The sequence below is a fragment of the Leguminivora glycinivorella genome, chromosome 13 (assembly GCF_023078275.1).
Source record: "Leguminivora glycinivorella isolate SPB_JAAS2020 chromosome 13, LegGlyc_1.1, whole genome shotgun sequence".
Lineage (NCBI taxonomy): Eukaryota > Metazoa > Arthropoda > Insecta > Lepidoptera > Tortricidae > Leguminivora > Leguminivora glycinivorella.
Window position 1 is genome coordinate 2,688,586 of NC_062983.1, and position 27,212 is coordinate 2,715,797.

The 27,212-nt window shown below is 38.3% G+C and overlaps 1 non-coding gene across 1 annotated transcript; it reads left to right on the forward strand.

Moving 5' to 3' along the window:
• The first annotated feature begins 6,353 nt into the window (after positions 1-6,353).
• On the forward strand, positions 6,354-6,428 carry Trnav-gac. The gene has a single exon. It is a non-coding gene; the product is annotated as a tRNA-Val (tRNA).
• Positions 6,429-27,212: the final 20,784 nt, after the last annotated feature.

Genomic DNA, 27,212 nt, shown 5'->3' on the forward strand with positions numbered 1-27,212 from the left:
TGTAAAAAAGTTGATTTTTGCGCAAGTTCCTCTACGTTTGTCTATTTTAACATAAATACGGACCCTCTTCATAAAGTCACTTAAATCCAAGCACTGAGTCTAGAACTTCTTAACAAGAAAACACTTATCCCACTTTTTTCGATGCCATAGTCTAAAATTTTACTTTAATAGTTTTAATCAGACTTAAAATTAGTACTGAAATTTGTTTGAAGTTTATTTAGGCTGTGGTTAAGTCTGCATTCAGTTCGACAAGGTTCTATGAAAGTATGCAATTATAACTAAAATAACAATTTGCTCTTTTTTAACCTCCGACGCAAAAACGAAGGGGTGTTATAAGTTTTAGGAAATACGTGTCTACGTGTCTGTCTGCCTGTCTGTTGGTCTGTCTGTCTGTGTATGAGTCTGTCTGTGGCTCCTGAACGGAAGAACCGATTTAGATTTAGTTTTTTTTTATCTGAAAGCTGAGTTATCCGGGAGTGTTCTTAGTCATGTTTCATGAAAATCGGTCTACTATGTTGCAGTCGGGGGTTTTTCAATATTTTAATTTTGTGGTTATTTTTAAATTTAATACGTTTCAGTGGCGCCCTCATAGTACCTAAAGAGAATTTAAAGGATGACGATATTGACGATGTTATTAATATTTCGTCTATTTTTTTTCTATGGCCAGAAAGGCATGAAATAGTACATTACGATACAAGTGCGTAAAAAAGTCTCGACTCGTGTCGATTTAAAACACTCCCTTCGGTCGTGTTTTAATTTATCGCCACTCGTTTCGAATTTCCATTTCGCACGTGTATCGTACGACGTTTTTCAGTACAGATGAGCCTCCGAAGTTTCGACCTGACATATAATGAACCACTTCTCGCACTAGTGCGTAAAAAAAGACCATCTGTACTGAAAAATGTATGTATGTTTTATTTCTACTAGTAGGGAATAGTTAGTAGGCGCTATATACTTTCTCCATACATTTTGCGTGCCATTCATAGCTATATTATAATAACGTATTCTAATTTAGGTATACTCATAATTGCTACACTACTACGGAAAATCTTTTACCGGGAAGACAATTTAAAATAACAACTTTGAAATAATAAAAGACAAGAAGCATTCAATTTATTGCATTCAGTCATTCAAGCGTTTTGTAATTAAATGAGTTAAAACTGAACTGCAGTTAAATCTGCGCTGAGTTCAGGCGGTGAATTCACTATTCTCATTTGCTTGCAAAAATTGACTACTTGGGGTGAGCTCAAATAACAATTACCTCAAATTCAGAACGTCTTTGCCTTTGACTAGTCTGTGGACAAGAGTACAGCCCATTTATAATAATAATAAAAAAAGAAGTTTAGAATAAAATTTCATGTGAAAAAAGATCTTATAAACTGATTAAAATTTAAAAAAAAACCCCGACATAGTGGACCGATTGTCATGAAACAATGGCTTTCTAAGAACACTCCCGACTAACTCAGCTTTCAAACACAAAAAAAAAATCCAAATCGGTTCATCCGTTCGGGAGCTACGATGCCACAGACAGACACACACACAGACAGACAAACAAACAGACAGACAGACAGACAGACACGTCAAACTTATAACACCCCGTCGTTTTTGCGTCGGGGGTTAATAATTAATAACAGAGTCCACCGATGGTCGATCCACAAAATGGAACCCAGGTTTTTAGCGGCTTACGCGGCTAACGTCTTTACCACTAAACCACCCGGTCGCCGTGGTACCAGTTAATACTTTTTTTTATAAATATAAATATTGGAGACACCTTACACAGATCGACTTAGCCCCAAACTAAGCAAAGCTTGTACTATGGCCCATATTATGGGTGCTAAGCGACGAAATACATACTTAAATAGATAAATACTTAGGTAATACATAGAAAACATCCATGACTCAAAAACAAAATATCTGTGCTCATCACACAAATAAATGTCCTTACCGGGATTTGAACCCATGGACCGCGGTTTAGTAGACAGGGTCACTACCAACTGAGCCAGACCGGTCGTCGACTTTTTCTAGTATACCAATTAGTAATGTAGAAATTGCAGAACATTCTCAAAAAGCGGAAACATTCTTGAGAATGTTCGCAGAACATTCCCGCAACATGCAATTTATTATTTAAACAAGAGAATATACTTGAAATAATGTTTAAATGGGCATAATATAAAACTATATGTTATTATAGGTATAATATTGTTTATTACAGTTAGCTATTTTGTTGATAAGTGATAAGTTACCTAAATTATCACTATAAGTTGCTTAAATTCTCACTATACTTCAGGGTACATTTCGACTTTCAGACTTCACAGTTAAGTCCTGACTTTTTTAAATTAGGTACCGAACTATTATTTCTTGATGCCTGTTTTTGGTCATGCCAATATATGGTATATACAAAAAAAAAAACAAAAAAAAATACAAACAAAAAGATCGCTGTCAGGATCGAACTTGAAAACATCGGCATACGAAGCCAGCTCACTACCACGGGACTACGTCTTGACTTGCTGAGTTCGACGAAATTATGGTATAAACTACGAAGTTACTAAGTATTCTGATAAATTCTCGTTCTCGAGAACATTCTCAGAAGTTACCGAAAATTCTCATGAGGAATGTTCTGCAACTTTGGAAACTTCTCGACCGTGCATTGCTAATACCAATGTTTTCTCTGAAGGGATTGACGCTTTTGTTGTTACTTTTATATTTATGAATTAGTGTTATTTAATCTAAAATATGAATGAAACTGTCCCAATCTCGTTAAGCAATATGAACGGCAGTCAAGATTGCAGTAATGTCCCGAAGTCGGACACTATTTACTTGTGCTAACTTGATTCGCAGTGACTTGCGCTTTACAGTTCCATAATAACAGTAGGTAAGTCGAGAAAAAATAGAAATGAGAGCACACAATAATATAATCGCACACAAGTTAAGATAAGAGTAATAATTTTAAATAATAATAGTAATAGTTCTACATGACATCAAAGCTCTCCAAACGGCATCTACGTGTTGGATCTATATCCACACGCACGCCTTATAAATGACTGGGCTCGAAAGACCCAAGAGTTTTAAACGGAGATACAAATAATAATAATAATAATGGGCCGTGCTCGTTGACATCACCATCCCCCATGATGAGAATCTCGTGAAAGCCGAGAAGGACAAGTCCAGTAAGTACCTAGACTTGGCTCACGAGATAACCGCCATGTGGGATGTTGATTCAACGATCATTGTTCCGATAGTCGTTTCAGCGAACGGTCTCATAGCGAAGAGTCTCTACCAACATCTAGGTTAGGTTTTTAGGGTTCCGTACCAAAAAGGTACAACAGGAACCCTTATGGTGCGACTCTGTCCGTCTGTCTGTCCATAGTGTCCATCTGTCACATTCCTAAATATCTCGAGAACTACTAATGCTATCAACTTGAAATTTGGAATAGTTGTGAACATTGTAAACCTCTACAAATAGAAAGTGTAAAATTTTTAAATATATTAATTTTATTTGTAGAAAATGGCCAAAATGAAAGGGGGGCAAACTGTAAATTTCAAGTTACTAGGTCAAGTGGGGTATCATTGGAAAGAGCTCAAATTGAACGTAAATAAGCTATTTTTTATAATTTTTTTGTTGTGGAAAAAAAAAGAATTTTGAAGGAAAATGTAAAAAAAAATACCGTTCCCCCCCCCTTATCTCCGAAGTTTACCAACGAAAAATTATGAAAATTTTAGTAAATATTTGTTTTATGCTAAATATTACAGGAAAAATATAATCGTGTTTGTATTTTGAATACTTTTTTTTTAATTCACAAAAAACTTTTCAGATTTTTACTTTCAATTTACCCACCCTTGCGGATGTATATCGTACTTCAAATTAATACGAGATGTTACGTAAACCAACTTCTCTCCAATAAAGTAAAAACTGTTTCAATCGGTTAACATTATAAAGAATTATCCCTGAAAAAACCAGGTCGCGCAAATTAGTTAGAAAATTGACCGGGAGATGGTGATATACACAATAATACTCATTAGTGCTAATATGAGATTATTTTTACTAGGTAGTTTGAAAGAAAGTTTGTACGGAACCCTCGGTGGGCGAGTCCGACTCGCACTTGGGCGGGTTTTTTATAATGTGTTTACATATTTTTTATAAATTGTTTTTTATGTGTGTTTTGTATTTTACATATTATAAACAGCCTAACTTAAGACAAAAGATGAATAAAGGAGGTAATAATAATGAGCAAGGCAGGTGCCATAGTTCTTCCGATAGTACCGGTTACCAATCCACCAGCAACTAAACCTAGTAGCCCAGTTTCTTTTTGTACCTTTTTCTTACAATAGTTCTACACTAACCGGGGCTTGTCCTTGGGCGCATTACTATAGTGCGGACAGGGATAATTGCCGGTTAGTGTCACATTACTTTTTTGATTACATTATCTTAAAGGGCCTCTGCGCTGTTGACTTCGACCCCACGTACGCCTCTCAAAAGTCCGAGACCCCATGGTCCTGAGAACTGGAAAGGACATACAAATAATAATAGTAGTAATATTTTATTCGAGACAAGTGTAAGAATATGAAAATTCTGGTATTTAGGTGTCCATGCCTTCGCTTGAACCACTAATGAAATTAACACCTTCGTAACTCAGCCCTAATCGAGTGAATTCCTCGACTAGTAGCGCCAAGCGTTGGTCGGCCAATGTTACGATATAAAGATTGCACCAAACGTGACATGCATGCCTCATCCCGGTCCACAAATGGGAAGAGCTTGCCGAGGACAGGGACAAATGGCGGTGTTCGACGGACGCAAAATGCTTGGTTTGCGGCACTCGCAAGTAAGCGCGCCAAGCGTCATCAGCGCGATACGTGTTCGCCACGTGCACACTTCACCTGCCCGAGTTGTGGTAGTGTTTGTCGCTCCCGTGGCTTACATAGCCATGAAAAACGTTGTCGCCCCACTTGACACTGTTTGTATAAGTCTGTTATAGACTTAGAGGCCAATGAGCACCATCTACTAGTATTAAATATAGTGTGTGTGTATAGTATGTGTAATTTTGGAAACGGTATTTTTTTCGATAGCAGTCGAAATTTTCCGCTTCCTCTCTGGATTTTAACTGAGGAGTTTTACTGTTCAAACAAGTACTGTGAAAATGTTTATAAATATCCAGCAAGTCCTTTCATAGTTTCTTCAAGTTGGTAACTTCTGAAAGGTGCCTATCATCTTAATAAACATCATTAAGGTAGCGTAATGAAATCATGTCAAGTCCACTTTGCTCTTAAGATTCTACTCAAATTAAGTAATGAGGATTAAGTACCGATGTGATGGAGTTCATAGACAATAATGTCATTTATAGGACTGAAATTAGTGGTATACGACTAAAGATTCTTATCAATTATTTTTTATTAAAGGAAAAATTGGAAAAATTCACACCTCCGGCAGGACTCGAATCTGCGACTTACCACTTTGCCGGAGAGGTCGCTATGACCAACTTAGCCACGAAGCCTTCTGGGTGAAAAGAATTGCACGTATCCAGAAGGTCTGGCAGATATTTCGGCGTTCTTAACATTCTTTCAGAAGTTTTTTAGTTTATTTCGTCTTTCTTTAAGTTTTATTTCGATAATATTGTCACTCATACTATTAAATACATTAACGGTCATACTTACTGTCATCATCATTCCCTTGCCCTTTTCCCATTATTTGGGGTCGGCGCAGCAGATCATCTTCCTCCATTCCTCTCTGCCGTCATTTCCATACTAATACCTTTTTCACTCTCATATCATTGTTCACACATTCCATCCATCTTTTCTTAGGCCTTCCACTACCATTGTATCCATACGGTCATACTTACTGTGACGTAATTAAACCTACTACAGGTTGCTAGGCAGAATGATGGCAGGTGCACTAAAATCTAAAAACGTTAACGGAATGGTGGCCACTTACAGATGTAAGAAGGGCATCCGTTGGCTAGTTAGGACATCCAGAAAATTGCGGGTCACAACTGGATGAGACTAGTTTAGGGGCGGGACAAGTAGCGTACTAAAAGAGAGGCTTATATGCTCTGCACTGGGCGATAAACGGCTGATATGGCGATGATGATGATTGCATTAAAATTGCTACGATCGTCAATCTGACCTCACACATTCTGTGAGAATTGAGGCCTTCAGTCAATACAAATCCAAGATCAATAATGTAAACTTACTACTAAATGCGTTTTTTATCATGCAGAAACGTCTGCGAGCGATATTACATATTTTTAAATTAAAGGAAAAATGGAAAAATTCACACCTCTGGCCTTGCCGTGCTTGTTTGCTATAACGCCGGTTGAGAATTGAGGGAAGGCATTGATAAATTCGCACACATCCAGCAGGCCTCCGTGGCGCAGTTGGAAGCGCGATGGCCCCGACAAGGCCAGAGGTCGCAGGTTTGAGTCCTGCCGGAGGTGTGAATTTTTCCTTTAATTTAAAAATATGTTATTACTAAACGATTAAAACGATACACTTTCGTGAACAAACTGTCGTCCATTTAACCTCCGTTCATTCAAAAACATGTACATTTCAATCCGACCATTCAATAACTCTAAAACGATGTAACGATCACTCAAAACATTTCCACTTATACCAAACGTATTCATCAACAAAATACCCGCAGTGCGCCGAAAAATCCCAAACAAAATGGACAGCCAGAATAACCTAACACAATTAGAGAATATACCCCGCTCACTATAGGCAGTTATGCAAAGATAAATCAAAAATCCGTACTCCAATATGACTTTTATTCCGTAGTAACAAGCGTGTACCCAACTCCCAGCTTTTGGTAAGCTAGCCGAGACAAATGACTACGATATTGGCTGTTAAACCAAGTGGCGTGCTGAGCGATGTGCCGTGACCGAAAGTTTCTCGAGAATAGAGAAACCTATCGGAAATATACTCGGAAATTTTCGGGAACGTTCTCGGAGAGTTATAGACCCTTTTCGTCGCAAAATTGATGAGTTTTTTTGTTTAACTGTTTATTGACAGATATAAGACGAATGCCATTGGAAGCGTGAAATAAAATATGTACTTAAAAAAAACAGTGCGAAGCCAGTTCGAGTCGCTAGTGTAAACGAAACAAAAGCAAAATTTTCCATTAAAAAAAAGATCATCATCCTCCTTGCGTTATCCCGGCATTTGCATTTGAGTCCGCTTTGACAACTAATTTCAAGATTTGGCGTAGGCAGTACTTTTATGAAAGCGACTGCCATCTGACCTTCCAACCCAAAGGGTAACTAGGTCTTATTGGAATTAGTCCGGTTTTCCTCACGATTTTTTCCTTTACCGAAAGGCGACTGGCAAATATCAAATGACATTTCACACATAAGTTCCGAAAAATTCATTGAACTAGCCGGGGTTCACACCCGCGGCCTCCAGATCGAAAGTCGCACGCTCTAACCGCTAGGCCACCAGCGCTTCCATAAGAAATAAGATAGTGCATAACTTATTCATGCTATTAAGACAGAACGTTCTCGACTAAGAGACTTTTCCGGAAATTTCTTCGAAAAATAATTTCTCAGAGACAAAAACATTCTCACGCGCGCATCACTATCAGTTTTTTGTCCCGCCATTTACGTTTGGCCAGTGTGCTCCAATATCGGACAGAATTTTGTCAATTTTGATTGGGATGAGCTGCACGCGTTTTGGCGTGGGTTTGTTTTATTTGGCTTGCGTATTTGGAACTGTTAGAAAGGCCACTTAGCGTTTCAATGGGGATTGACGATGTCAAAATTTAGTCAATTTTGAGACGTCAAAGACAACATTTCCGTCTCCACTATTTAGATGGCTAGCAGTCCTCAACTGTACGTTTCTCTAGAAACTTCCTGACTCGCACAGCTAAACTGTTGAATTAAATGTCGCCTGCGGTATTTCCGGACTAATACGACCTTCAAATCCTCAAGAAAAGAGCGTACAGCCGTACACCCCTTTTAAAGGCCGACAACGCACTTCTAACACTACTGGTGTTTCGAATGTCCATGTGCGGCAGTGATCGCTTACCATCAGGCGACCTGTCTGCTCGTTTGCCTCCTCAAAGAAATACATAAATTTTATGGCTACGACGAGCCTGGTTTAATGCTTTATATAGCAAAAGGTGGAAGGCAAACCGGGAGAACACACGAACCTCAGGAGGCATGAGTTTTCTCTGTCAAAAATCTGGCAGGTCGTGCCGCTCGCGAATTGGACTCCACGATCACCAAACCCGTTGTTTAAACAGGGTACGTAGTCGAATGGCACAGACGCTCACAAAAAGCTCACGAAACGAAACGGTCGTAGATATCTATCTCTATCGCTCATGCGCATTGGCGCGACAGAGCCAGGCTACCTTTAGCGGCGTTTCGTTTTCGTTTTGCGTCGCAGAAATGCCATTCGGCTACGGCACCAGCTGAGCAATGTGTAATTCGTCTGCAATAGACGCAAAGGCCTGTGATGATGACATTGGCTCAGTCGGTAATGACCCTGCCTGCTGAGCCGCGGTCCTGGGTTCGAATCCCGGTAAGGGCATTTATTTGTGTGATGAGCACAAATATTTGTTCCTAAGTCATGGATGTTTTCTATGTATATAAGTATGTATTTATCTATTTAAGTATGTATATCGTCGCTTAGCACCCATAGTACAAGCTTTGCTTAGTTCGGGGCTAAGTTGATCTGTGTAAAGTGTCCCCAATATTTATTTATTTTTTTATTTATTTATTAATTTATTTGTATTTAAAGATTAGTAAAAAACTAGATTAGGAAAGAAAAATTTACCATTCCTTTTTTTCAAGTGGGTAACTTCGCTTTAGAGCAAAATGAAACGTAGAAATACCATTTTTAGAAACCTTGCCTTTACATAATTAACCGTTTGTGGAAATTCAAATTTCACCCGGTAAATTAAAAAGGTGTGAATTAAGTTCGCAAATTATACAGTATTTAGCTTGGAGCTCGCAATTATAACAAATTTCTGTTCTGAAGGAGAATTCGTTTAGGAAACCCGTTGCCGGTTCGCGCCGGGTCTCTTACGTAACTGTTTGTTTCCATTGAAATGGGAGCGTTAAGAAGCATAAGTGGTGTGAAGTTGAGTGGGGATCAAAGATAGCGTGATAAGAGAGAAGTGTAGACTGACTGTAGATGTGGTGACAAAGATTGAGATGGGTATGTTCGGGCATGTAGAGGTAGAGAGGATGGATGAGAGGAGATTAACGTAGAAAGTACTTGTAAGAAAAAGAGTGGAAGAGTCAGTTGGAAGTGGAAGACCTAGGCGAACTTTCCTCGATCAAATCGGGGAAAGGGTATAGCCGTGTTTGTATGGGACATTGGCCCCAGAAGCCAAATCGATTGCCGTTTTGCCAATTTATAAACCTAAATGAAAGATGCTTTTTCATAAAAAAAAAACACCCTAATTGCTGCAGGTTTTTGAGAAAATTAAAAAAATCGAAAATTGGTTTTAATTTTTTTTTATCTAAACTACAAATCGATTTTTTTGTAACTTACACACATTATGTAAGCAATAAAGATGCATTATTTAAAAAAAAATGAATTTCCAAATATCTTTATAAGTAGTGAAATTTTCAGTTTAAAGTTTTCAAAAAAATTTTTTTTATATTTCCGTGATAGGGACACCCACCAATTTTGGTTATATTATGTATAAACTAATATTCTATAACATATATTTTTTTCAAAAACATTCACTTGGATCAACAGGGTAAAAGTACCATGTGTATGTGCAGGGAGAATTCGCCCGGTCCCGGATCTTCCGCCGCTCTGTACGAATTTGAATTTCGAACGTGACAAATTGCTCAAAAGGAATAACTCATATTTTTATTGGCTGTATGCGGCTTAGTTGGTGTCACGTCACGAAATTAAAAAATAAAAAAGGCGGGAAACGCGGCTTATTAAGGAGTTCTGTTCCGTTAAATATTAGTTTTGCAATGGAAAAAAGGAGATTATCCGCAAAATATTCTCCAAATCTCCAAGATCGTTACATTATTACGTTCTTAGTAATATCAGCGAACGGCTACGCAAATATGCGATCGATTATATAGAAAAAAACCTGCTGTCCGTAGAGGAAAACGTAAGCACACTTCTTTTTAAGTTCTTTGTACGATAACTTATGTGTGTTACACAATTTTGTTTGGTTTAAAACAATCTATACTATTATATAAAGAGGAAAAAATTGTTTGTTTTATACAATAATAATATAAGTAAATTCTGAACAAATATGTAGGTACGTTAAATCAATCATAGCCATATGATTAATTTGGCGATTACACGTACCTATGTTGACTGACTTTATAGTAAGAGTAACCGAGTACCTATGTTATTAAACTTATTAACTCTCTGGTCGTTAACAGTTACAATTAATAATGATACAAATATTGCTTTTTAGGTAGAAATATTAAAAAACATATATTTCGAGCAAGTACAGCTTCCAACAAATATGCTCAGAACACTGTTTTTGGAAGTTATGTCGTTTGGCGATGTGTTTCTGGAAGAAGAAGGAATTGTTTTGCTTGACCAATGCTCGCATTGCAAGTTTCATCGACAGAGTGATGGTTATAGACGCTATATTGTGGAATACAAAGAATTATTTTGTCAGTTCTGTGCAGGAAAGTTGTTTTATGTAGAGGACAATATTTAATGCGTAGGAAAATAGATAGGATACCTGTTAATTTGTAATTCAAGTACTTCAGTATATATGCTATCACTCAAGTAGAGGTGTTGTGTTTGTTTGAATAATAATTTAACATAATAATCTATTTAAATGTCGACAATTAATCGTAGATGCGACAGCTGTAAGAAACAATACTGTAAAATATCAGGTAAGAAGAAAATGTTACATACACCTGCAGACGTCGATTTCTTTTCTATTTCATTAGTACAGAGTTTCAGTATTGGTGATTCTATTTGTGGATCCTGTCGAACTAAAGCCTATCGTAAAAAAACACCAGTGGTCGATGCGAATACAGACCTTGAAATCAGCAGCGAAGATGAAGACCCAACCTTCTCTGTTCATCTGAATAATCCCATTTGTGTTGAATCCGTTGAGTTACCAATCCAAAGAACTATATCTACACACCGCTGTTGTTGTATTTGCTCTAACTTGGTAAACCTACAAAAAATACCTAAAAAAGCTAGACTACAGGCATACATTCAGAGAAAAATATATATACCTACAGATAACAGATGTTGTCCTTCACACATCATAAATGGCCAGTTTTATCAGGACGATTTAAATAAGATTGTAATTTATTCGAACACATCCACAATTAATGTATTAGAGATATCGGAACTCTTTGAGTCTTTGGCTGTTCAAACGCAATTAAATGTATTTGATAAGATACAAAGTAGAGCACTCGCAGATAATGATTTAAAAGTTTTAACAGGCTTTACATGGAACGAAATTGATGTCATTCGAAATAAATTGGTTAGCTTACGAAACAGCATGCAGCGTAGTACTTTACAAGCAATTATAGTTTTTTTAGTAAAATTACGTACTGGTAGTAGCAATAAATTAATTTCAACAATGTTACAGCTCTCGAGAGAACAAGCTGTTTCCGATTACGTAGCGAGCGTAATTCAGTCATTTGAAACAGATGTCCTTCCGTATGAGTTTGGGATAAATACACTTAGCAGACAATGGTTAATTGAGAACCGCACAACCGATCTTGCCATTAAAATATTTAAAGCCACAAATACCTTGATTCTAATTTTTGATGGTACCTATGCTTACCATCAAAAGAGTAATAATAACGAGTACCAACGCAAGTCATACTCTGGCCAGAAAAAGACCCATTTATGTAAACCATTTACAATCTGTACGTCAGATGGCTTCATTGTGGACATGTTGGGGCCTTACCATGCGAATGAAAATGATGCTAGTATAATGCGTAAAATCATTGATAGCATGAGTAACCTTGTACAAAGTGACGACATATTTGTTCTCGATAGAGGATTTCGGGATGTCGTTCCTTTGCTGGAATCAAAAGGATTTAAAGTTATGATGCCCCCAATCAAAGGTAAAGGGAAACAATTAACAGCTCAAGAGGCTAACGAGTCCCGAAGTGTTACTAAAATTCGTTGGGTTGTAGAAGCAAAACACGGTGCCCTAAAACAAAGATATAAACTGCTTGACCAAACATTAGACAACAAAATGCTTCCCAAAATAAAAAGCTTATATAGAATTGCTTCATATCTATTAAATCTTTTTGGCAAGCCGTTAACTTCTGACATTCACATGTCTAATGAGATTTACGAACAAATGATATCGAAAAACTATTCAGAAAACCTTTTAGCAGCGGAAGTAGAACAAAAAGGCTGGTTGCGAAAGAAACTACCCTTCCAAATGTTCTCATCCAATAATATTACCGATTTCCCCAATTATCAGAGCCTGAATTAAAGTTATTGTTCACTGGTAGCTACCAGTTAGGACAAGCAATTTCATATTTAGCTGAGCTTTTAGATGAAAACGGTACTTTCAAAATGGCATACGTTAAAGATCAAACGAAGTTATTAAAAATACAGGTTCAGTCACGACACATTTCTAAAAAGGTGTACAGATGTTTTTTAAAATATGATCCTGAAGCTGAAGGCATTCACACAATACAACAGTATTGTTGTGAATGTGCCAATGGCTTGAGAACTGTGGGCTGTTGTTCGCATGTGGCGGCTGTGATTTACTATCTGTCACACGGCAGATATTTATCTAAAATTCCACGCCCCAATGAAAGGCTCAGTTCCCTTTTCCAAAATGAAGGCTTAATTGTAACGATTGACACGGATAGTGATGACGATTAGTATTAATTAATACATCTGGCGACATTAATCTATGTTGTACGTTGTACCATACCATCAACCACAAACTTAACTGAACTGACCATCGGTAGACCTAATTAACATTGACATAGTAAGACCTACTGATGGCCAGTTAGATGTGTTCCTGTTTGTAATATAGACATTTTATTTTGACGATGCTCTTATGTTATTTTTATTAGATTCTTGTAGTTAGCCATATCAAGTCCAATAAATGTATGGTATATCATAAGTCTGTTTCATTTTGGTAATGTTGATCCAAGTGAATGTTTTTGAAAAAAATATATGTTATAGAATATTAGTTTATACATAATATAACCAAAATTGGTGGGTGTCCCTATCACGGAAATATAAAAAAAAATTTTTTGAAAACTTTAAAGTGAAAATTTCACTACTTATAAAGATATTTGGAAATCCATTTTTTTTTGAATAATGCATCTTTATTGCTTACATAATGTGTGTAAGTTACAAAAAAATCGGTTTTGTAGTTTAGATAAAAAAAAATTAAAACCAATTTTCGATTTTTTTAATTTTCTCAAAAACCTGCAGCAATTAGGGTGTTTTTTTTTTATGAAAAAGCATCTTTCATTTGGGTTTATAAATTGGCAAAACGGCAATCGATTTGGCTTCTGGGGCCAATGTCCCATACAAACACGGCTATACCCTTTTGCAAGAAGGCAAGGTCTGAAGTTTTCGAAACCGACGAGCGTGTATGAGAAACGTTATGGAAGTATGTGAAGCGAAAGTGGTTTGTTAGGATCGTAGTAAATGGAAATCCGTGAATGCCGAATTCAATAAACATTTTGCGGTCGTCATGCTGGGAACGGGTGTCCTATCGTTTGACCAAAACTTGTTTAGCAAATTGACATTTGACAACCAACTAACGATATACTATTATTGTGTTGCGATTATAGGTAGGTAGTGTCGCAGTAATATTGCTTTCCATAATGCCATATTTTGTTCCGTTTAATAATATTATAAACCACGCTATCAGAAATGCAGAACCTATAGATAGGTTAAAATTAAGGCAATCATAACGGGTGCGTATTGATCGATATAACTTTTTTTGATATATTTTTAGTCGTTATAACGATCATTTGATATAATTATTAAATCATATAACAACAAATAATATACTAACAAATTGTATAATTCTTATTTAATATAATGATCATTTTTTCGAATAACATTTATTATAACATACTTTGTGTATAATTCTTATTTCCGATAATAAATAAATTGTATAACACAAATTCTTTCTAAAGCACAGTTAAAATAAAAAACAATTGTACAATAAATTAGATCCATCATTTACTCTTTATTTAAGTAGATTACGTTAGAACTGTGATCTCTACACACAACGCGCTGCTACCAGAAAAATAGGTTAGGTTAGGTTAGAACTTTGACCCTTAAACATATGTACTGCTATCAGAAAAGTAGGTTAGGTTAGGTTAGAACTGTGATCCCTTCAAAAAAAGAATAAAATTAATTCATGAAATGTTTTATACTGTTTGCTAGTTATATTATACTAGTCGTATATCAATAGATAGTTATACCATATAACGGTTATTATTATAAATAAGTGTTATACGAAATAATGATTATACAAAATAAAAGTAGATATTTTGTGGTTATACCAAATGTTAATTATGTCAAATGAGTGATTATATCCTTTAAATATATACGAAATGTTGTTATATCAAATGTTATTATACCAAAAAAAGTTATACCAATCATTACACACCCAATCATAACAATAATTCCAAAGTTTCGTTTTCTTTCAACCCCTTATTTTGCCAAGAATGGCACTGAAGCATTAGTAGTTTCATGTGCTCTGCCTACCCCTTTACGGGATACAGGCGTGATTGTATGTTGTATGTATGTATGTATAACAATAATTTCTCAAAAACTTATCACAGCACCTAAATATTATATTTAGGTAGAATAAGTTTTAAATTATAAAAACCGTAATATAATGGAAACAGTGCAAGCTGCCGTCTAACCCGTTACTCCGAGATTAGGTACAGACAAGTGTCAAGTCCCGTGTTAGCACGTTCCAGTACTAACCCTAGTACAGTCAGCAGCAAATTAAAGAGATGTGTTATAGAGACTAACTAGTGGCTTTGGGAGCTGTATACCTTCGCGACACACTGTGAGAAATTTGCATTGTGAATTTAACAAGTTCGACTTATTGCAGGTTTATCCATTTGAAACAAACGTATTTTAGTAAACAAAATTTCAAATCACAATATTGATGATACAAGTCGAGTTTGTTCGAACAACAAGATCAAACTTGTTAAAATATTTTTGATTGAGTCAGCCAAACCATATGTTTAAAACAATATGCGTCATGTTGCTTTTATAAAATCGCCTTGTTGATTCAAATATATTGTTGATTAAAATGACAAGTAACTTGAGAAAATAAGAAACTTGTAGAATGTAGTAGTCACACTTAATAGAATCTAACTTGTTGTTTGAACCAAAGAGCACAAAGGTGTTATTTTAACCAAAAAAGTTGTTGAACGAACATGAAAACTAGTTGTTTTTATAATAATATGGTGTGACAGGGATCACATTCTTGTTCTTAAAGTTACGATAATCTTAAGCCCCATATTTTTGTATTATACGTTATACGGCTTTTAAGCCCTTTAGAGCAATTTCCGCATTTTACAAATTCTCCATAAGCTAGATCGACAACATATTTGTCAATCATAGAATGTGATTACAGAATTTTATGAGAATCAGTTGAGAACTGCGACCTGTAGAGGAGACCATCCGGACATCCAAAAACCTCAATTAATAAAGTTTGAGATTTCTGACCACGAACTGGGTGGCTAGCCGAATGGCACAAACGCTCACGAAACGCTCACGAAACGAAGCGCTAGTAGATATCTATCTCTATCGCGCTTGCGTATTGGCGCGACAGAGCCAGCGGCGTATCGCTTTCGTTTGGCGTCGGAGAAATGCCATTCGGCTACGGGGCCTGTACATATCTTTTATTTATCTACAGTCAATCAGTCATCATCCTGCTTGCGTTATCCCCGCATTTGCCAGGGCTCATGCGAGCACCGGGTCTGCTTTGACAACTAATCCCAGCAAGATTTGGCGTAGACACTAGTCAAGCGTTAGCCATCTGACCTTCCAAACCGAAGGCTATCGTACAGTATGGCCACTCCCGCTCCCCGCTGAGAGTGCCGCCCACCCCCTCTCGGTTACCTCACAGTTACCACCTATCAAAAACGCGAACAGTCGACCTGTCATATTTCACTCATACAAGCATAGTGCGCGTTCACCTACACGAGCTTAGACTGTGTGCTAGAAACGCGCCTCTCTCATATATTTGATCGCCAGTGTCCGAGGTGTGCCGAAGGGTAACTAGGCCTTATTTGAATTAGTCCGGTTTCCTCACGATATTTTTCTTTATTGAAAAGCGACTGGCAAATTATCAAATGACATTTCGCACATAAGTTCCGAAAAACTAATTGGTACGAGCCAGGGTTCGAACCCGCGACCTCCTGATCGAAAGTCGCAACCTCTTACCACTAGGCCACCAGCGCTCCATTTATCTGCAGTATCTCTACCTATATCCATACTTAATATTGGGAAAGTGTATGTGTCTGTTTGTTTGCACGTCCTTCACGGCAAAACGGAGCGACGAATTGTCGTGATTTTTTTAAGTGGAGATAGTTGAAGGGATGGAGAGTGAGATAGGCTACTTTTTGTCTCTTTCTAACGCGAGCGAAGCCGCGGGCAAAAGCTAGTTCTCTATAGATGTCAGACATTTTTGGTGCGTTCAGCTACTATTAAAGCTAACTGTACCTCACGATTGCTACGGACACTAGCGGGAGAGTGCAGGTTGAGAGATTAAGTAAACCATTTTGAGTGCCCAATAGAATTTAGAAAAGTTTTATTATAGAGAATGTAAGGACTTATTTTGAAAGAAATAAATTTCGTACTAATCTAAGATCTCTGTTGTACGCGCAGAGAAGAGGCCAATTGCTAATGCTTCTTAGCTTGTCGTAGTTTTTATCTACCGATCGGTAGATGTCGCTATAGGATACCCCAAAGGCACACCTCGGACAATGGCGATTAAATATATGAAAAAAACGCGTTCCGACGCACACAGTCTTAGCTCGTGAACGTTTATCATGCTTGTATGAGTGAAATATGACAGGTCGACTGGTCGCGTTTTTGACAGGCGATAACTGTGAGGTAACTGAAAGCGGGTGGGCGGCACTTTCAGTGGGGAGCGGGAGTGGCCATACTGTATGGAAAAAGACGCCGCGTTGGCGTCTTTGCCATACAGTTGGCCCGACGCTATGGTCGCGAGAGAGATGGGGGGGGCTAACTACTGTATGTATATGTATAATTTACGACTTCGCATTACCGACAAATTGTATGTGTCTATTCGTACAAAATACAAGCTTCCCTGATATTACACTGTGACACAGCGCCATGGACCGAATAATTTCCGCATGTAATCCTGTATTAGCTCGCTCGGATTGTCATACAAATGACGTCATTATTGTACTCAGACCTATTTGTATTAGTTGGGTCCAGCCAGACCACCTTGACTACTAGACGGAGCATTCAAGACAACTCAAAGTTTGTTTTTAAGTAGTCTAACCCCCTTATTCATAAACAGTCAGTAAAGTTATTAAGCCGATAAACTTAAATTTTGTTTTTTATCATGCAGAAACGTTTGCGAGCGATATTATATAATTTTCAAATTAAAAGAAAAAATGGAAAAATTCACCTCCGGCAGGACTCGAACCTGCGACCTATGGCCTTGCCGGGGAAATGGCTCTTCCAACTGCGCCACGGAGGCCTGCTGGATGTGTGCGAATTTATCCATGCCTTCCCTCAATTCTCAACCGCCTTAGGGTAGCGTTATATATAGCAAACATCTACCCATAAGAATAAATCTTAACAGGCATGGATAAATTTGCACACATCCAGCAGCCCTCCGTGGCGCAGTTGGAAGCGGGGTGGCCCCGGCAAGGCCAAAGGTCGCAGGTTCGAGTCCTGCCAGAGGTGTGAATTTTTCCATTTTTTCCTTTAATTTAAAAATATGTAATATCGATAAAGTTAGTTTGTCCCTTTCCGACGTATTGGTGTGATAGAAAGGGACAAACGAACTTTATCGGCCTGAGTATAAAACCGTGAGGGTTCCCTAACTATAAAACCGTGATTTATCCTAAGATAAAAAGATGACATCTGCCAAGAAACTGGTGAGAGCTGAATGCAGATAGCAATGGACTGACATGCGTGCACGTGGATAATAAAGATGAGACCTATGTCCGAAGATGGCCGCTTTAGAGACTGCCTGCAATATATAATAGATAGATAGCTACATATACATTTTAAGTCAAAATTGATACCCCAAAGAAAAAGCGATCCCATTGGAATCGAAAACTAGAACATTCCTTTGCTAATCCGCGAATTGAAAACGCGCGCGCGTTGGCGTTATCAAATCGCGGATTAGCAAAGGAATGTTCTTTCTAGTTTACGATTAACATGGATTTCCGCAAAGTAACGCCTGATTCCATCGATTATTCAATCCCATTGGACTTGTGTCGTATGTCAGTGGCTGGAATCGAACTCGGGTCTTCAATTTACGTGGCTAACGAGCTTACCTCCATATCATCTCGACCGCTTTGGTATTATTATACCAGTCAGAAATTCTCTGGATTATGTTGTTATCACTGAAGGCCATTTGATATTTACCAGTCGCTTTTCGGTGAAGGAAAACTGGAAGGTCAGATGGCGATTCGCTTTCGTAAAAACTAGTGCCTACGCCAAATCTTGAGATTAGTTGTCAAAGTGGATCCCAGGCTCTCACGAGTCGTGGCAAATGTTGGGATAGGTATGATGATGTTGTGAAATTGTACAAAATGCGGTGTCTGTGTAGTCTGTGGTTGGGTCTCATTTTAATATCCAAGTTATCCGGTTCGAAGGACCACCGGGATTAGGAGGAACTTGTAATTGATATTGATTTGGACTTTAGAGTGATTTAGTTATATTTGGGCTGTATTTGTTTGTTGATTGTTTTATTATCTGACTTAAAACGAAAATATGACTGTTTCATTCCAATGTGTACTCGTAGTTAGTAAATTAACCATCTAACAATTGCAATCGTTAACGGGGAATTATTTTTTTTTAATACGATTGTACTAGTTATTACATTACTAAAAATAAATGTTTTTTTTTTTTTAATTAGCCTCTTTTGTGTCCCACTGCTGGGCAAAGGCCTCCCCTCGCTTTCTCCACTCGACCCTGTTGTTGGCATTTTCCCACCATTTCGGGTAGAATGCGTCCAGGTCGTCCCGCCTCTCCTTTTTGGTCTGCCTGCACCCCGGGCTGCCCCGTCTATGGTGTTTCGCGGGTCCCAGTCTGTAAATATTTTGGCCCACCTTTCCGGGTGCATGCGGCAGACATGTCCAGCCCAGTCCCACTTTAGCTTAGCGGTCTTGACGCCCACATCTGCAACTCCAGTTCTGGAGCGTAGTTCCGTGTTTCTGATTCGGTCAGTTCTACGAACACCTAATATACTACGCTCCATCGCTCGATGGCAAACCTTGAGTTTCAACTTTAGAGCCTCAGTTAATGACCAAGTTTGTGCCCCGTAAGTCATGATAGGCAGGATGCACATGTCAAGGAGTTTGCGCTTAAGACACAGAGGAAGGTCACCCTTCATTAGCGCTTTCATGGACCAGAAGCTCTTCCAGGCATTCTTGATACGTCTATCGATTTCGACAGACTGCCTGTTTTCGAAGGATGCTATCTGGCCCAAGTAAACATACTCCTTGACGTATTGTATATCCTGCCCATCTACCACTATTCTATCCTCAGCTTGATTGGTCATCAACTGGGTTTTTGCTCTGTTCATTGAAAGTCCTACCTCAAGGCTTGCCGTGCTAAGATCTAAAAATAAATATAACACACCCAAAGTATAAACTAAGAAACTAAGTAGAAACTAAAATAGGTACTATAGAAAACAAGGCATATGTTGGTTGTATAGTAAAATTAAGACATGTCTTGATAATATTACAATTGAAAACAGTAAATAGCGTAGACCTACTCTTGAGTTTTGTGTCTTTTTGGATTTGGAGCAGTTCATTATGTACAAAAGGGCTTTTGCCGCTTTTTTCCAACGCTACTTAGCAGTAATATATATATATATTATGCAGTCATGCAAAAGCATCATTACCTGAACGTCTCTTCGTTCTCTATTAGTCCAAAAGTTTGTATCCCTTTAACCACTTAGTGAATGTTGTGTACCGAACAATACCTTTTTAGCGGGTGTCGTTACGCCAAGTTACCTACCTACTGTCAAAGCTACATTATCAGTACACTAACTCCAAAATACTCAAACTAACTCAAAACAACTTATCCCCAGTAACAAATTAGGGCAAATATCGGAGTGCACCAAATAAGGGAATCAGCACTAACTTGTCACAAAGTTAATTAGGCGAACTGAGTCGGACACGGAATTTACGGACGGAGACTGTTGTTCGTGCTTACAGAGACATAAAGGTTAACAGATGCCAAATGAAAAGGAAAAAGGGTGATATTTTTATTTGAGAAAAGTTGGATTGGGTGTGGGATGAAACGAATGCAAATGAACGATGAGTAGATGAGATGACGTCCAATAAAGAGCTATGGAAGAAGAAGACATACTTTATAATTGGGATAAAGGGTAAGCAAATTAACAAATGCCAAATGAAGAGGACAAAGTATGACGATAATTATACGTTGAAGAAAATAATGATGGACTGAGTGTAACATGATATTATGAAACGAGTGCAAGTGAATGATGAGATTGACGTCCGAAAGAGAGATATGAAAAAAAAGGTATAATGCACAATTGGGATAAAGAACAAGCAAGTGATGATTAAATAATAGAATAAGTAGGTACTTGAATTGCTTACTATAATAAAGATTCAATTTTAGAATTGCTCATTAAGCTCATAGGAGTCAACCGAAGAATGTTTCACTTCGTCAATAATTTGGACGTCCTTGCCCTAAATTGTGACACAAGCTATTGTTTACTGTGTATTAAATTCATAATGAACACCAGTTTTAAAACAAAACACTATCACGAAAATCTAAATGCCACCTGGTATTAATAAACACGTCATAAATGAATCGTCCAATATGTCTCGATGACAATAGGTTACAAAACCCCCAATTGTCACCCCACCATAATGATCCGCGTAACAATGGATCGCATTTGGCGACAAACATACGAGAATTAAAAGCGCCGTGCATCGGAGCATTTCCCCCATTTTCACCCCTTAGCACATTCAACGGATCGACCCAGGTATCGCTCGTATCTTGGGCATCTTGGCCTCCAAAATGAGAGATCGCCACCTTACCTGTTGACGTGTCTGTGCACTTAAGAAATAAATGAATTTGAATACCCGTTCCTGCGCAGCCTCTTGCCAGTCACTGACTTGTCGAAGTTGACGCAGATCCGTCGCGACACTGTGCTTCCAGCCTGTGTGCGTAGCCGAATGGCACAAACGCTCACGAAACGCTCACGAAACGAAACGCTAGTAGATATCTATCCCTATCGCTCTTGCTTATTGGCGCGACAGAGTGAGACTACGTTTCGTTGTCGTTTGGCGTCGGAGAAATGCCATTCGGCTACGGGGCTTGGATCTGCGTCAGCTTCAAGTTAGTGATTGGCCAGCGGTTACGCAGGATCGGGACAGATGGCGATCCCTCACTTCGGAGGCGAAGATTCACTTTGGATCACTGAGCCAAAAAATTGTAGTTAGCACATTCAGTGCCCCAGCGCTTGATATGTGCTACGAGTGTAGACGATAATACGGGGACTTGGGGGCTGTTCTTCAAATCGATCTTGGCCCACATCGACTGTATGCTGTGCATTGTTCTCTGTTCCCTATGCGAATATTCGAGCGCATTGTAAACATGTGAATACACTAGGTACCTTTATAATTGTAAGTGTAAAGCCCGAGCTCAGAGCGTTTGGTTCGGCGAAGCGTGGGCCCACCATATTAAGCGTCGAATCAAGACACTTGTATGAGCTTCAATTGTTTGAAATGCACGCTGCACGCCCCGCTGCACTGCACGCCCAATATGAACACGCACTCAGGCCTTACGCCAAATAATTGAGGTTGGCGGCCAAGCTTTACGTTTATCTCGCTTTCTGTCTAGCTCTGTGCGACATTCAGTCCCAAAATCTCTGCCTTGCACCAACTCTGCACATATCATGCACCTCTGATCCCACTTATATAAAATATGAGGTAAGCCGATATGTGCCGTTATCTGGGAAAAGGGACCTTATTATCGGTAGCGCTTACGCCCCGCGGCGTCGTATTTGTATACGAACATCGTTCATAACGCCGTAAGAACCATCGACAATAAGGTCCCTTAACCCAGATAACGTCACATATTAAGAACCGACAGTTGCATGATGGTGCTGGGTGCTGCCTTTTGCGACCGCCGCGGTGCGCGACAAAACTCTGCCCCGTATGTCCTCCTCCTTTCAGTATTCAAGGCAGTAATTCATCATCGATACACCATTTTCACAAAAGACTTATGTCCCTATAAACAATAAGGCTCATACAACCTTTACAAATTAAAGGGCTTTCACAATGTGCCGTTATGTCGATATGATCTGCCACAATTTGTGTCCATTGTTGAAATGTTTGTTCTTGGATTGTGAGTTCCGTTTCGTTTAATTTGTTTGTGGCATTGATGACGTCAATGTATTGTTAAATAAAACATGACGTCTTTTATGAACTGAACATGGACTAAAAACTGAAAGATATAATTTTATTACAAATTTTAATGACATATCAATATTTTTATTGTTCTACTTTTAAGAAACCTTATAAGGTTTTGTCAAAACTATAGTTTTGATTATTGAATTTGACAAAATGAATGATTCGATTATCACTGATTTGATTAACGATAAGAAAATGAAAATTATTTAATCTATATAATCATACAAGTTCGATAAATTTAAGTTTATTTCAATTAAGAACCTTACCTTTTTGTACCTAAGGGTATCTCTCTTTACCAAAACAATTCTGAAATCAAATCTCTGAAGACACTAAAATCCAGGAAATTAAAATCGCGACTCCTAAATCAGGCTTTATTTCGTTAAATTCACGTCTTCTAACATCACTAAGATAAAACAAAGGGCTTTCCGAACTTTGGTCCCGAGGGGACAAAGTTGTCACCAATTTTGGCCCTTCGACGGGCCCGATGGGAAAACGAGGCCCTGCACTGCAAGTTATTTAATGAATTAATCTTGGTAAGTTTGATGATTCTGAGAATTAGGTACTGTATCGAGAATGGAATTTTATTTTGTTGCGTAAACAATCTTACACTGAGCCGATAGAAGTACCTAATGATGGTCACCATCATCATCATCATATAAGCCATTAAATATATTATGTAAAAATGCATGCAATCATTAGTATCATTACTTAGCCATAAAAGATAGGACTCCTTAACTCAAAAAATCTTTATTAGTTAAGATTAGTAGTTAAGAAAAAACATGTTATTTGTAATTATTTATAGAAATAAACAGTTTAAATTTTAATTTTTTTTTTTATCGCCCACTGCTGAGCATAGGCCTCCCTTCGTGTACGCCACTTATCCCGGTCCTGGGCTAATCTCATCCAGAAGTGCCCCGCAGTTTTTCGAATGTCGTCCACAAACGAGCCAACGGATGCCAGGCGCTTCTTACATCCGATAGCGGCCACCATTCGGTCAACATTTTGGTCCACCTGCCATCACTCTGCCTGGCAACATGCCCCGTCCAATTCCATTTGGGTTTGGACATGACGTCACCCACGTTCCGCACCTTGGTGCGGCGTCGGATCTCGACATTCATCACTCGATCTTACGCTCCGTCTTGCGTGAGCGACGGGCGACGCGACGCGACGCGACGCGATGCGACGCGATGCGACGGCGATGGCTCAAGGTCATCGCGTATCCATCGCGCGAAACTTCGGCACTAGCATTTTGGTGATTAGAATCACAAGATTCGCCGTCTTTCACAATGTGCAAATGGTCTAGCGGGTTTGACTTCTAGGTGGAATCGTTTGCGCCATGAGTGTCGTGAGTTCGAATCTCGGCTCACGCAATCTTTTTGCATTTTTATTTACTTTTTTCTTTTATGTTCTACTAGCTTTTGCCCGCGGCTTCTCTTGAAAGACGGACAAACAAACAGACACACACACACTTTCCAGTTTTATCAGTATGGATTATTTGATTTTGTTTACCTGCTTATTTCTTTCTCTAAGATTCTACTTTCTTATTTTTTTTTAAGAACTCCGGGTTTTATACTAACAAGGAAAGTTTTAAGTAGCACACAATAATACTGCATTTTGTTTTTATGAACTTAATGTTTATTTTAATCCATACTAATATTATAAACGGGAAAGTGTGTGTGTGTCTATTTATTTGTCCGTCCTTCACGGCAAAATTGAGCAACGAATTAACGTATACTATTTACTTATAACGAATGCTATTTACTTAATGTTGAAATGAAAAAATGTCATACAGTGTAACCCAGTGTTTTTAATGCTGCCATCTAGTGTCGACTGGCATAACCACTACACTAAGAGCCCTTATTCCTTAGAGCGTTCATCAATTTCGTGAAATAGCCATTGATAGATGGCGTTGGTGCTCGGTACGCGAGCCACCGGTAACGCAACACACAGGCAAGAATGATCTTGATAGTTTTGAATTTAATTGCTAGTAACAATTCTTTTGGTTTCATGTGTTAACTTTTTTGTAAAGTTTACAAGAGATAAGAATATATTATTATTATATGGTACCTACTAATTGTAAGTAACTTAAAATAAACAGTTTCAAAGAGCTGAGCTGTGTGCATAAAATTACATGTGTTATTGGCCCGGCTAATGAGATCAAACATGGTCGAGTTACGATAAGTAGAATAGCAGTTCTGTTATTCATTTCCTGACTCGATCATGTGACCTTGGACATCATCGAGATCGACGCTGCTCATCAGCCCAAATGTAATAAGCCCAAACATAGTGGAGTTATTATGAGTAAAATAGCAGTTTTGTTGACCATATCCTGACTCCACCATGAAAACCAGAACCTCATCCTGGGGGCCGGTTTTTGAATCTCACATATGGGATTTGTCACTAAAATACCGGTTGAAAACAGTGAATTGCTTAGTATTTTCAGTGACAATTTTCTGAATTCGAATGCGTGAGACTCAAAAATCGGTCCCCTGGTCCCGAAATATAATAATAATTCAAACTCTCATCAGATTTCAAGTAAAATTTCTTGGATAAAATTGCATGTGTACAAATCAGGCGGACCGTATGCCTGTTTGCCACCAACAGGATCAAGATTTGTTTAGTCGCAGTACCTATACAGCACTTCTCAGAACTATCTACCTGCTTACGCTTACGAGAGCACGGTGCGCCGGACTATCGAACGTAGGTCCACTGTCTATGAGCGCTGTATATTTTATTCGAATTTTATGTGCTTTAAAATAGTACATTACGATACAAGTGCGTAAAAAAGGAAGTTCAAAACGAGTGGCGATAAATTAAAACACGACCGAAGGGAGTGTTTTAAATCGACACGAGTTACGAATTTCCTTTTCGCACGTGTATCGTACGACGTTTTTCAGTACAGATGAGCCTCCGAAGTTTCGACCTGGCATATAATGAACCACTTCTCGCACTAGTGCGTAATAAAAACACCATCTGTACTGAAAAATATCTATCGACACAAAGGTATGTCTTATATGTATTTTTTTTTATATGGCAACAAGAAGTTCTGGTTTAGGATAATATTATTATTTAAGAGTTACAATAAATGCAGGAATCGCAGGAATTACAATGAACGCCCCTTAAAGAGTAGTCTAATTATATTTTTTTTGTATGGGTACCTTTCCTTGTTAGTATAAAAGCCGGAGTTATTAAAAATAAAATAAAAATAAGAATGAAGATTCTTACAGAAAGAAAAAAGTAAACAATCAAATAATAGAAAATAAAAGAAACAAAAATAAAACTGCAAAAGCACGCCTCAGCCGAGGTTCGAACTCACACCGCTGGCGCGGCGTCCAGACGTCGAAACCGCTAGGCTACGAGCCCGTTGTAATAACTAGTTAATTTTGTGATCCTATTCACCAAAGTCAAGTGCTAGTACATATATCGTAAGGTCATCGCACTAGTGTTTCATATAATCATATTTTTAGTTCACACTTAAATTTTAATATTTTACGCAGACAATCTCGTATCACCGTGCACATAATCAAAGGCTGTCAATACAAGTTACAAAAGTTGTAATTTCCTTACTTTTTAGGCACATTACTCCTTTGGTCAACTTATGTTAATTTGAATATTTTGAATTTTTATTATAAGAAAATATAAAGAATGAAATGTGAGACTAGTAATCAATCGTTATTTCTCTAGTCCGACCTCTCTACGTATTGAATTTGCTTCTAAAAATCAAATAGCTTGATCGCGCGCCCATCGCCATCGCATCGCGTCGCATCGCCGTCGCGGGCCGTCGCGGGCCGTCGCTTACGCAAGACACTCCCATATGAACACAGCGGTTTGATCGCATCGCGTCGCATCGCGTCGCTTAACATTCGCATGTTCATCGCTAGTCCGTCGCGTCGCATCGCCGTCGCGTTCCGTCGCCCACCTAAGACAAGTCCATAGAGATAGAAGGTTTGATTTCGTCGCATCGCATCGCATCGCATCGCCGTCGCGGGTTCGTCGCTCACGCAAGACGCGGCGTAAAAGTTTAATACCTACCTACTATACTTTTACATTTGTAAAAAGTTGTGATTCTAAATAGATTTTTTTTATGAGATAGGATACGATCACTTGAGCACACCTATTTATTATTGACTTACGTGTTAGCATTTTCCTTTACTTACAATAACAAAATATCAATACTCCGTTAGTACTTGTTACCGAAAATTGGGCACAAAAGAATTTAAATAACGCAGCAAGTTAGGTTAAACTCGTTTGAAGATACCCAATAGCGGTTGGTAAATTAGATTATTTTTGTACGGTTGAAACAATTTTGCTGATATGGTTCAAGTAACAAGAGGCAACATGTCGATTTTATCTTAATATTGTGTTTTAAATAAAACTTCAGTGAGACTCTAGTTATTTGTTTTACAAGAAGGCAAAGTCGTTGTTTAACCGCACGTGCCAAAGATTCCAATATTGAACCGCGAGCGTAGCGAGTGGTTCAAAAAGTGGAATCTTGAGCGTTGCGAGGGTTTCAAGGCACGAAGGTTAAACAAAGTTTGCCACCGAGTAAACCATACAATTTTTCACCACACCAACACGAACAAAATACTAACTGTTAAAAATCAAATTGAATCAATTTCATCAATGTGTTCAATATTTTTGATTCAAAATCGT